The 9,859-nt window shown below is 45.7% G+C and overlaps 1 non-coding gene across 1 annotated transcript; it reads left to right on the top strand.

Annotated features, from left to right (window-relative positions):
- The first annotated feature begins 8,403 nt into the window (after window positions 1–8,403).
- LOC117881124 lies at window positions 8,404–8,522 on the top strand. Its single transcript, XR_004646698.1, has one exon. It is a non-coding gene; the product is annotated as a U5 spliceosomal RNA (small nuclear RNA).
- Window positions 8,523–9,859: the final 1,337 nt, after the last annotated feature.

Here is a 9,859-nt window from a genome sequence, read left to right as displayed (position 1 = left end):
GCGAAGGTATTTAGTTCGACATAGAGGTCTCTTTAATTCGACTTCTGTACTCCTCCCCGACGAGGGGAGTAGCGCTAAATTCGACATGGCCATGTCGAATTAGGCTAGGTGTGGATGGAAATCGACGCTAATAGCTCCAGGAGCTATCCCACAGTGCACCACTCTGTTGACGCTCTGGACAGCAGTAAGAGCTCGGATGTTCTGAACTGCCACACAGGAAAAGCCCCGGGAAAATTTGAATTTGAATTCCTTTTCCTGTCTGGCCAGTTTGAATCTCATTTCCTGTCTGGACATCGTGGCGAGCTCAGCAGCACTGGCAACGATGCAGAGCTCTCCAGCACTGATGGCAGTGCAATCTCAGAATAGAAAGAGGGCCCCAGCATGGACTGATCGGGAAGTCTTGGATCTCATCGCTGTGTGGGGCGATGAGTCCGTGCTTTCCGAGCTGCGATCCAAAAGACGGAATGCAAAGATCTATGAGAAGATCTCTAAAGACATGGCAGAGAGAGGATACAGCCGGGATGTAACGCAGTGCCGCGTGAAAATCAAGGAGCTGAGGCAAGGCTACCAGAAGACCAAAGAGGCAAACGGACGCTCCGGATCCCATCCCCAGACATCCCGTTTCTACGAGGCACTGCATTCCATCCTCGGTGCGGCCGCCACCACTACCCCACCACTGACTGTGGACTCTGAGGATGGGATAGTGTCCATGGCCGGATCCTCGGACATGTTAGCGGACGGGGAAGATGAGGAAGGAGATGAGGAGGACGAGGCAGTCGACAGCGCTCACAACGCTGATTTCCCCGACAGCCAGGATCTCTTCATCACCCTTACAGAGATCCCCTACCAACCCTCCCCAGCCGTTACCCCGGACACAGAATCTGGTGAAGGATCATCCAGTAAGTGTTGTAAACATCTAAACATTTATTTGTAACAGAACATGAATATTAACAATTTAAAAAATGGGTTTCTCATGATTAGTTTGATTAACTTTACGGTTCAGTCATGGGCAGTGCAACTATTGAAAAAAAATCTAGCAATGTCCGGTTTTGCATGATTGTCCTGCCCAAGCCGCTCTACTGTTTAGTCCCTGCTACTGCAGCTACAGTAAGATGCGGTCTATATGTCCGGGGATGGAGCAGAAATCCTCCTGGGACATCTCAAGGAAGCTCTCCTGCAGGTAATTTGAAATCCGCTGCATTAGGTTCTTGGGGAGAGCGGCCTTATTGGGTCCTCCGTAGTAGGACACGTTGCCGCGCCACGAGACTAGCAAGTACTCCGGAATCATTGCTTGGCACAGCATGGCGGCATACGGCCCTGGTCTTTGGAGGCTTTCCCGGAGCATTCTCTGTCTGTCGCTCTCAGAGATCCTCATGAGGGTGATGTCGCTCATGATGACCTGCTTTGAATGAGGTAGGGGAATGTTAGTGTTGGGACTGCTTTACCGTTCCTTTACAGAACTGTAACCGCTGGTTTGCAGCCACGCGGTGGAGGCGGGAGAGGGTCAGCCGAAAGGGATCGTTCCCGGGGACAGCCGCGAGGGTGTGGGACAGGAGCAGACTTCCTGCTTGCCGGATTGCTGGCAGCAGGGACCGACATTGATTTCAATGTGAAATGAGGCCATTGCTAATATTAAAGTTTTAAGCTGCCACGAATCTACGGCTTACCATGTCTGCGTGCAAGAGCAATTCCGTTGTCCTGACACGGTTCTCAAATGTGCTCTGCAAAACCCCAGACACTGAATGCGAAGGCCGAGAATTCGACCTTGTGCTGAGTGCGCATGTGATAGGTGCTGTGCATGGTCCTGTTCACAGAGAAAGACTATGTTCTTTGTTCACAACTACATTTATCTTTCTGAGGAATTCACTCCCTTTTTCCCATTCCCACAGCCCCATCTGCGACTGTCTCACAACCTAGCCTGTCATCACACTCCCAGAGGCTAGGGAGGATTAGGCATAAGAAGAAGAGGACACGGGAGGACATGTTCTCAGAGCTTATAGCCTGCTCCAGAGCCCAGGCAGCACAGCAGACCCAGTGGCGGGAGAACTTGACCCGAATGCACCAAGCCAACATGGATCGGGAGGAGAGGTGGCGTCAGGAAGACCAGCAGGCGACTCAAACCCTGCTTGGACTACTGAGGGAGCAAACGGACACGCTCCGGCGCCTTGTGGATGTTCTGCAGGAACGGAGGCAGGAGGACAGAGCCCCGCTGCAGTCCATCTCTAACCGCCCTCCCCCGCCACCAAGTCCCATACTCCCCTCACCCAAAGTGCACAGAAGGAGAGGCGGCAGAGTCCCTGCTAACTCTCACTCCACCCCTGCAGAGAGCTCGAGCAGCAGAAGGCTCTCATTCCCCAAAGTTTGACAAGTTCTTTCCTTCCCGCCTGACACAAGCCCCCGTCCAAGTTTCACTTCCCAGTTCCATGTGTAGTTGATAATAAAAAATATGTTTCTGTTAACTACTGTTTCCATCATGTTCTTTTGGAGGAGGGGGGGAAAGGGGGTTGGTAATTGGACAGGACAGTCACCTTTGGCAGGGTACATAGTCGGGGGCAGGCACAGCAGCAGGGCACATACATAGTGCAGTGATGCAGTGACTACTTACCCTGGTTAGTCTGGGAGGTTGTTTTCATGTTATGTGGTGGGGGGTGGGTTGCTCTGTGACTTTGTGGCAGGGGAGGGCAGTTAGAGATCTTAAGCGGCGGTCCTTAGGCAGGATCACAGAGCCACACAGCAGGGGATCTGTAACCGTCCTCCCACTGCCACAAAGTCACATAGACCCCCCATACACACAGTCCCTATCAGGAGGGGTGACAGGCTCCGTTGAAACAACCATCCCACCGCAGCGGAGCCTGTCAGTCCTTGAGTTTAGAAGCTGCATTCGCGCGACTACACTACACCCGCTCCGCACCACAGTCTGCGTCCCAGTTTTAAAAAATTCCCGCGAAAACAGTATTAAAGAAAACGGTGTGCTTTAACAAAGTAGAACTATTTTTATTTTGAAACGTGTGTTGGAAGTGGGGTGAAGGGGGTATGTAACTGGATAGGATAGTCAACATGAACTGGGTAAAGAAACGGGGGCAGGTTCGGCTTCTCTGTACACAAACTTTAAAGTCACAGGTTACCCTGCTCACTCAGGAACTTTGCTTTCAAAGCCTCCCGGATGCACAGCGCTTCCCGCTGGTCTCTTCTAATCGCCCGGCTGTCTGGCTGTGAGTAATCAGCAGCCAGGCTATTTTCCTCAACCTCCCACCCCGCCATAAAGGTCTCCCCCTTGCTCTCACAGAGATTGTGGAGCACACAGCAAGCTGCTATAACAATGGGGATATTGGTTTCGCTGAGATCACAGCGAGTCAGCAAGCTTCTCCATCTCCCCTTGAGACGTCCAAAAGCACACTCCACCACCATTCTGCACCTGCTCAGCCGGTAGTTGAAGAGTTCTTTTTCAGTGTCCAGGGCACCTGTATAGGGCTTCATGAGCCAGGGCATTAGCGGGTAGGCTGGGTCCCCGAGGATGACTATAGGCATCTCCACATCCCCAACAGTTATTTTGTGGTCCGGGAAGTAAATACCTTGCTGCAGCCGTCTAAACAGACCAGAGTTCCTGAAAACACGAGCGTCATGAACCTTGCCCGGCCATCCCACGTAGATGTTGGTAAAACGTCCCCTGTGGTCCACCAGTGCTTGCAGCACCATGGAAAAGTAGCCCTTTCTGTTAATGTACTGGCTGGCCTGGTGTTCCGGTGCCAGGATAGGGATGTGAGTTCCATCTATGGCCCCACCGCAGTTTGGGAATCCCATCGCTGCGAAGCCATCTATGATCGCCTCCAAGTTTCCCAGGGTCACTACCTTTGGCAGCAGTACATCAACGATTGCCTTGGCTACTTGCATCACAACAACCCCCACGGTAGATTTGCCCACCCCAAACTGGTTCGCGACTGACCGGTAGCTGTCTGGCGTTGCAAGCTTCCAGAGGGCTATGGCCACTCGCTTCTGGACAGTCAGGGCTGCTCGCATCCGGGTGTCATTGCGCTTCAGGGCAGGGGACAGCAACTCACAAAGTTCAAGGAAAGTTCCCTTCCGCATGCGGAAGTTTCGCAGCCACTGTGATTCATCCCAGACCTGCAGCACTATGCGGTCCCACCACTCAGTGCTTGTTTCCCGTGCCCAGAATCGCCGTTTCACAGCATCAACATGACCCATTGCCACCGTGATGTCCTCGGCGCTGGGTCCCCTGCTTTCTGAGAGGTCTGTGCTACTCTCAGACTTCAGGCCATCACCGCGTTGACGTAGCCTCCTCGCCTGACTTTTCTGCATCTGCCTCAGGGCAACCTGTATGATAAGCTGCGAGGCGTTGAGAGCGGCCACAACTGCAGCGATGGTTGCAGCGGGCTCCATGCTCACAGTGCTGTGGCGTCCGCGCTGTCAATGACTGGAAAAGTGCGCGAAATGATTTCCCGCCGGCGCTTTCAGGGAGGGAGGGAGGGCGGGAGTGATGGACGGATGACGACAGTTACCCAAAAGCACCCTGGCCCCTTTTTTTTTTACCCAGAAGGCATTTGCGGCTCCACCCAGAATTCCAATGGGCGGCGGGGACTCCGGGAACTGTGGGATAGCTGCCCTCAGTGCACCGCTTCCAATGTCGACGCTTTCCCCGTTAGTGTGGACTCACAAAGTCGAATTACTGTCCTTAGTGTGGACACACACGTTCGACTTTGCAATATCGATTCCAAAAATTCGATTTAAGTAAAATCGAACTACTCTCGTAGTGTAGACAAGGCCCTAGATGTAAGTGGCTTCCCCATGTGTGCGAGTGGTGATGGGGACAGGCAGCCCACATGTGGCTACCTTTAAGATTCAATATATATAGGCATAGTACAGCACAGTACAGGATTTGCTCTTTTTTTTTTTTTTTGGTCTTTGCTGCTGCCTGATTGGTTACTTCCGGTTTCACGTGATGTCCAGTTGACTGGTCAGTCCGTAACTCTGGTATTTGTATCTTTGGGGTTTTACTGTGTCTACAGTACAATACAGCACAATTCATTCCCTTTTTTCACTGTGATGGGGTGGACTAGGTCCAGAGGCCCTCTGCTGGAGGCCTTGCAGCCCTGCATCACCCCGCCCCAGAAAAGAACAGAGGAGAAATCCTACAGGCAGCCTACAGGGGCTGCTGGAGCGACCAATCAGGGGCCAGAAGAGCCCTATAAAAGGAAGCAGCAGAGGCAGAGCAGTCAGTTACTGCTTGGAGCTTGAAGAGCATGGACTGGGTGCCTGGCTGGTTGGAAGAGCAGCAGGCCTGCAGACAGTTTACTACAGGCAGGACTGAGCAGAGGGAAGGCTGGCAAAGACCAGGTGCCTGGAAGATTAGCAGGACATGGACAGGCCAATGCAGACAGGCTGAGCCGAGAACCCAGCCAGACCAGATAGTACTGTGATGGACCCTGCTTGTCTGGTTGAAGACCGAGCCCAAGAAAGGCTGCTGAAAGGATACTAACTGAGGGTACCGAGATGGGCCCCTGTTGGGCTGTTAAAGAAGGCAGTGCCTCTGGGAAGGAAGCCTTGGTGCTACAGCCCCATACCAGGGCTGAAAGAAAGAACTAGAGACTGTATAGTCCAGAAAAGGGGGGGATAGTGTGACTCCACCAGAGAACTGAGTCACCAAAGACCCACCAAACAGCCATTGGCCATGAGGGTGCTCATGAAAGGCAGGTGCCACCCTATTGTAAGAACTCAAAGAAAAGCAAGCTCACACCCAACCAGAAGGAGGGTGTTCATGAAAGGTAGGTACCACTCCGTTTCAAAACGAAGTGACTGCAGACCCTTTTCAGCCATAAGGGGATGCTCATGGGAGATGGTTGTTGACTCAGTTACATTCACATTACTAGGGGTTTTTTTTATTATTGTTTTTTTTACTATTAGCCAGTAAAGTTCAAAAGATTCTGATACTTATTTGAACCTATTCAAATAAACAGATCTGGGCTTGGAAATTAACATAGTAAGGCTTTTGAGTAAGGTTTCTACTGTTTTTCTATTCCAGTTGGCCTATAACACCACAGAGAGGATTTCTCATGGTATTTTGGGTGCTGCATTACCAATTCCAGTTTAGCCCAGAAATTCAAAAGTTCATAAAGTAATTAACTAATCAAAAAATAGGAATGATAGAAGTGGTCAAATAATATTCATGCAAAACTTATTTGAATGTTCTATGTTTTAAAATACACAAGAGTATTTCTCTGCTGTTCACCCATCTTATTAAGGTGGGCAAAGAAATCAAGACTATCATTTAATTGAACTAAAATGGCTTATGGTATATGGACCCAGCTTTAGTTAGGAATTAGCTTGTTTGGGACAAAGGCTCAATTTAAGTATTGTAAGCATCTGAAGTTTGAAAAAAATTAAGAAAACTACAAGTTTCTGAATAAGTATAATTTTAAACATGATAACATCCAAAAGAACTTGTTTAGATGTACACAATCTATGACATACTCAGGCAAACTGGCTACTGCAGGATCTCTCAATAACAAGGAGACAGTTGTTGTAAATAATATAAAGGGCATTCTTTATTTAGGCTACTGGACTTGAAGTTCTCCCGGGCTCTATATCACCCAGACTAACTACAATTAAACAGCCCTTTAGCCTGAGCCCAAGTCAGCTGGCATGGGCCAGCCAAGGTTTTTAATTGCAGTGTAGACATTGACCTATAGTAATACGTGTCTTGGTAAAAACTACATAATTTCTTAAGATCTTGGAGCTCCCTGTAAACAGGGATCTCTCCTCACAATCTTTAAAACAGTCAAAGGGTAGCAATCAGAACTGATCATATTCTTCTCCCCTTCTTTATGTATTAATAATCAGGCTTTCCAACAAGGCTATATCCTTAAACTGTCAACTCCACTAATTAATGTCTGGCACTGTTTTGAAGAACAGGTTATACCATGTGTTCCTGCATTATTTAAATTAACTCAACAAGCTTTTCTGCCATCTAATTTCTGGGCTCTGGCCAACCCACTAAAAACTGGATGAAACTGGTCAACTTTATCTTTAAAAAAAAAAAACAGAGAACAAACACATACTCTGTATCTGGACTACTTTCTTTGTCCTGTAAAACCTTATAATACAAATTATATCAAATTGTTATCAAACGTTTAATTTTTCGTGCCAGCAACAATTATCCTTAAACATTTACTTTCTTATAAATCAGTTTTGCAAAAGTTACCCAATGTAGATAAATTGAGCAGAGTAAAACGAAGTAATAGTGGAATTCCATCTACATTCAGTGATCTGGGATAGATTAAATCTTTTTGTATGTCCTAATGGCTAAAGGTCAAGTTGCAATCCTTGCTGGTTCATTTCTGGAACTATTGAAGTCTGATTCTTCTGCTACTGTGGATGGGAGTGGCTGTTATACTAGCTTTGCAGCAAACCGATTAGCTTACTTAGAATGTGTTTTTTAGAAAGGCCCAACTCAAATTTATTTCATGGTGATTCTCTCAGCAATTTGGTATTTTCCATTTTAACAAGAGCTATGATTGCTACTCTTACCAATTATCTACATTCAGAAAGAGAAACAGCTGTAGGAATGACTCAGCTCAGACTATTATACATGTAATAATTAGGTTTTCAGCCCTTATTATGGGGGGAGATAAAAACATATCTTGCAACTTTAAGGACCACTGTCAATAAGCAATATTTTGTTGCATAATCACTCCATTTGATTGACATTGCTTTTTGTTGGTGCAGAAATGCATGTAAAATTCATATGAAGCTGTCAAAGAAATTCAACATTTTATACTATAAAGCATAGAATATATATTCAAAATTGCTTTGTGTGTTCCAGCAAGCAGCACGTGTAACTTCATCATCAGCAGTTAAAACAGGTAGGAGTTCTCACTTCAAGTCTACAAAAGTTTTCCAGTTTGAAAAGTTGGAATATCTCTTAAGTAGTGAGATTTTTAAACTTAGTCTCTCCATCCCCCATTATTTGCTTTACTCTCCCTTTCCTTTGGGAATATGGCTGCAAAGAAGGGAAAGGATCTGACTGAGCAAAATAATTTTCCATTGTGCAAAAGACCAGGGAAACTGCAAGACACCCCTGAAAAAATCATCCTGGAAATTGAGCTGTGCAAGAACTGGAATTTCTGTCTTGCAGAATATTCCACAATTTCAAGATTTATTTAATTCCAAATTGGAATAAAAACAAACATTTGAAATTTACCACTGAACAATGTTTTCAAAAAAATTGTCTGTAGAAGTGGTTTGTTTCAATTTTGACTTCATTTTTATAAAAATGAAGACTGAAATCTGTATCAGAGGGGTGGCCGTGTTAGTCTGAATCTGTAAAAAGCAACAGAGGGTCCTGTGGCACCTTTGAGACTAACAGAAGTATTGGGTATTGAAAGTATTGAAATCTGGTTTCTCTTCAGATCGTATAAATCTTTCGCCTTTTACTAAAGATTTCTATTCCAAAACCACCAAAATGGATTTTTTCAACCTTGTTAAACCCCATATTAATTTTTATGCAGTATTATTGTCTCCATGTTGGTCCCAGGATATTAGAGACAAAGTGGGTGAGGTGATATCTTTTATTGGACCAATTTAATATTCAATTGTCGATCGATGAAATATTGTTGAAACATGTTCCCTTGGAAAGTTTCTGTTTCAATTAACTGCCATTTTTGGATGGGAAACATTCCATCAGAAAATTTCTGACCAGCTCAACCTGGAAGCTAGATGGATTCTGTCTGCGGGCAGAAAGATCCAATGAGGGTGGAGAAACACATTGTTGTTGTTAAGCTTATTCCCCTTCCAGGTTCTACATTAAATGAATCACTAATATGATTCCTGAATCAGGAATCAAGAAAGTAAAGCTACCACCTTTGTTCAAAATTTACTTATTGTAAGAGGTACCAGACTAACATCCCTGGAAAACAAAATTCTCTATACATAGAATAACCAGCAAATGGAGTGTAACTTTTTACATCATCATCACACCATGACAATGTGCCACAACTCCAATCTAGAGATCCACTTCTGGGAGTGAGAAAAAATTGGACTCCCTGCCCACTGGCTCCTCAATACCTCTGCCAGCAATGTCAAGAATAGCACCAATTAGCAGCAGTTCTAGTGGGGGTTTGTGTGTGATGATGCTTAGGAACTGAGCTAATGAAAAGGCTGAGTTTAGAATGTACATAAATCACATAATATTAATAGTCACAGAAGCTGACATGGCTGGAAGTCCATAGTAGGAACTGTGAGCACATTTACAGCTTTCTTATGTAGCACTTGAAACTCATGTTGTCTTGGAGACCACCTGCTACATCCAGGATAACAACATAGTTCTTCCACTACTTAGTGCCTCTCTATGCTGACACAGTAATGAGTGACACTGAAATTTTATATTACTATTTTTCTATTCCATCCAAATGGCACCACTAATGACTGGTTTTCAGCAATGGCTCTAATATTCACTTCCAAAGTCCTTGACTTTTTAGCACAACTGTTGGGGCTGGCTAAGCCATATTAACATGTACATTTAAAATAAAAATGTAACAGTATGGAAGCTAAACAATTTCAGACCATGAAACTCCCCCTAAATCTAACTCAGTATCAAAGGTCACACAGGAAGAGGTTTTGCTTTAAACAACATATTTCCCCAATATTCAAGTGGGAAGAGACTGTAGCTTTCATACCATTTTAGCTGAGAGAAAATATGGCCATATAAACCACTAGAGAAACAACTCAGACACTGACATTTGAAGTAGTAAAGAAGCAAATGGCCAAATAATTATATCTTTGTCACTACCATTTTATTCCTTGCAGAAGTGCTGTAGGTGATAATTGACATTGTCATGATGTAAAC

Source organism: Trachemys scripta, chromosome 7 (genome assembly GCF_013100865.1).
Source record: "Trachemys scripta elegans isolate TJP31775 chromosome 7, CAS_Tse_1.0, whole genome shotgun sequence".
In the NCBI taxonomy this organism is placed as follows: domain Eukaryota; kingdom Metazoa; phylum Chordata; order Testudines; family Emydidae; genus Trachemys; species Trachemys scripta.
This window is presented reverse-complemented; position numbering and strand designations above follow the sequence as displayed.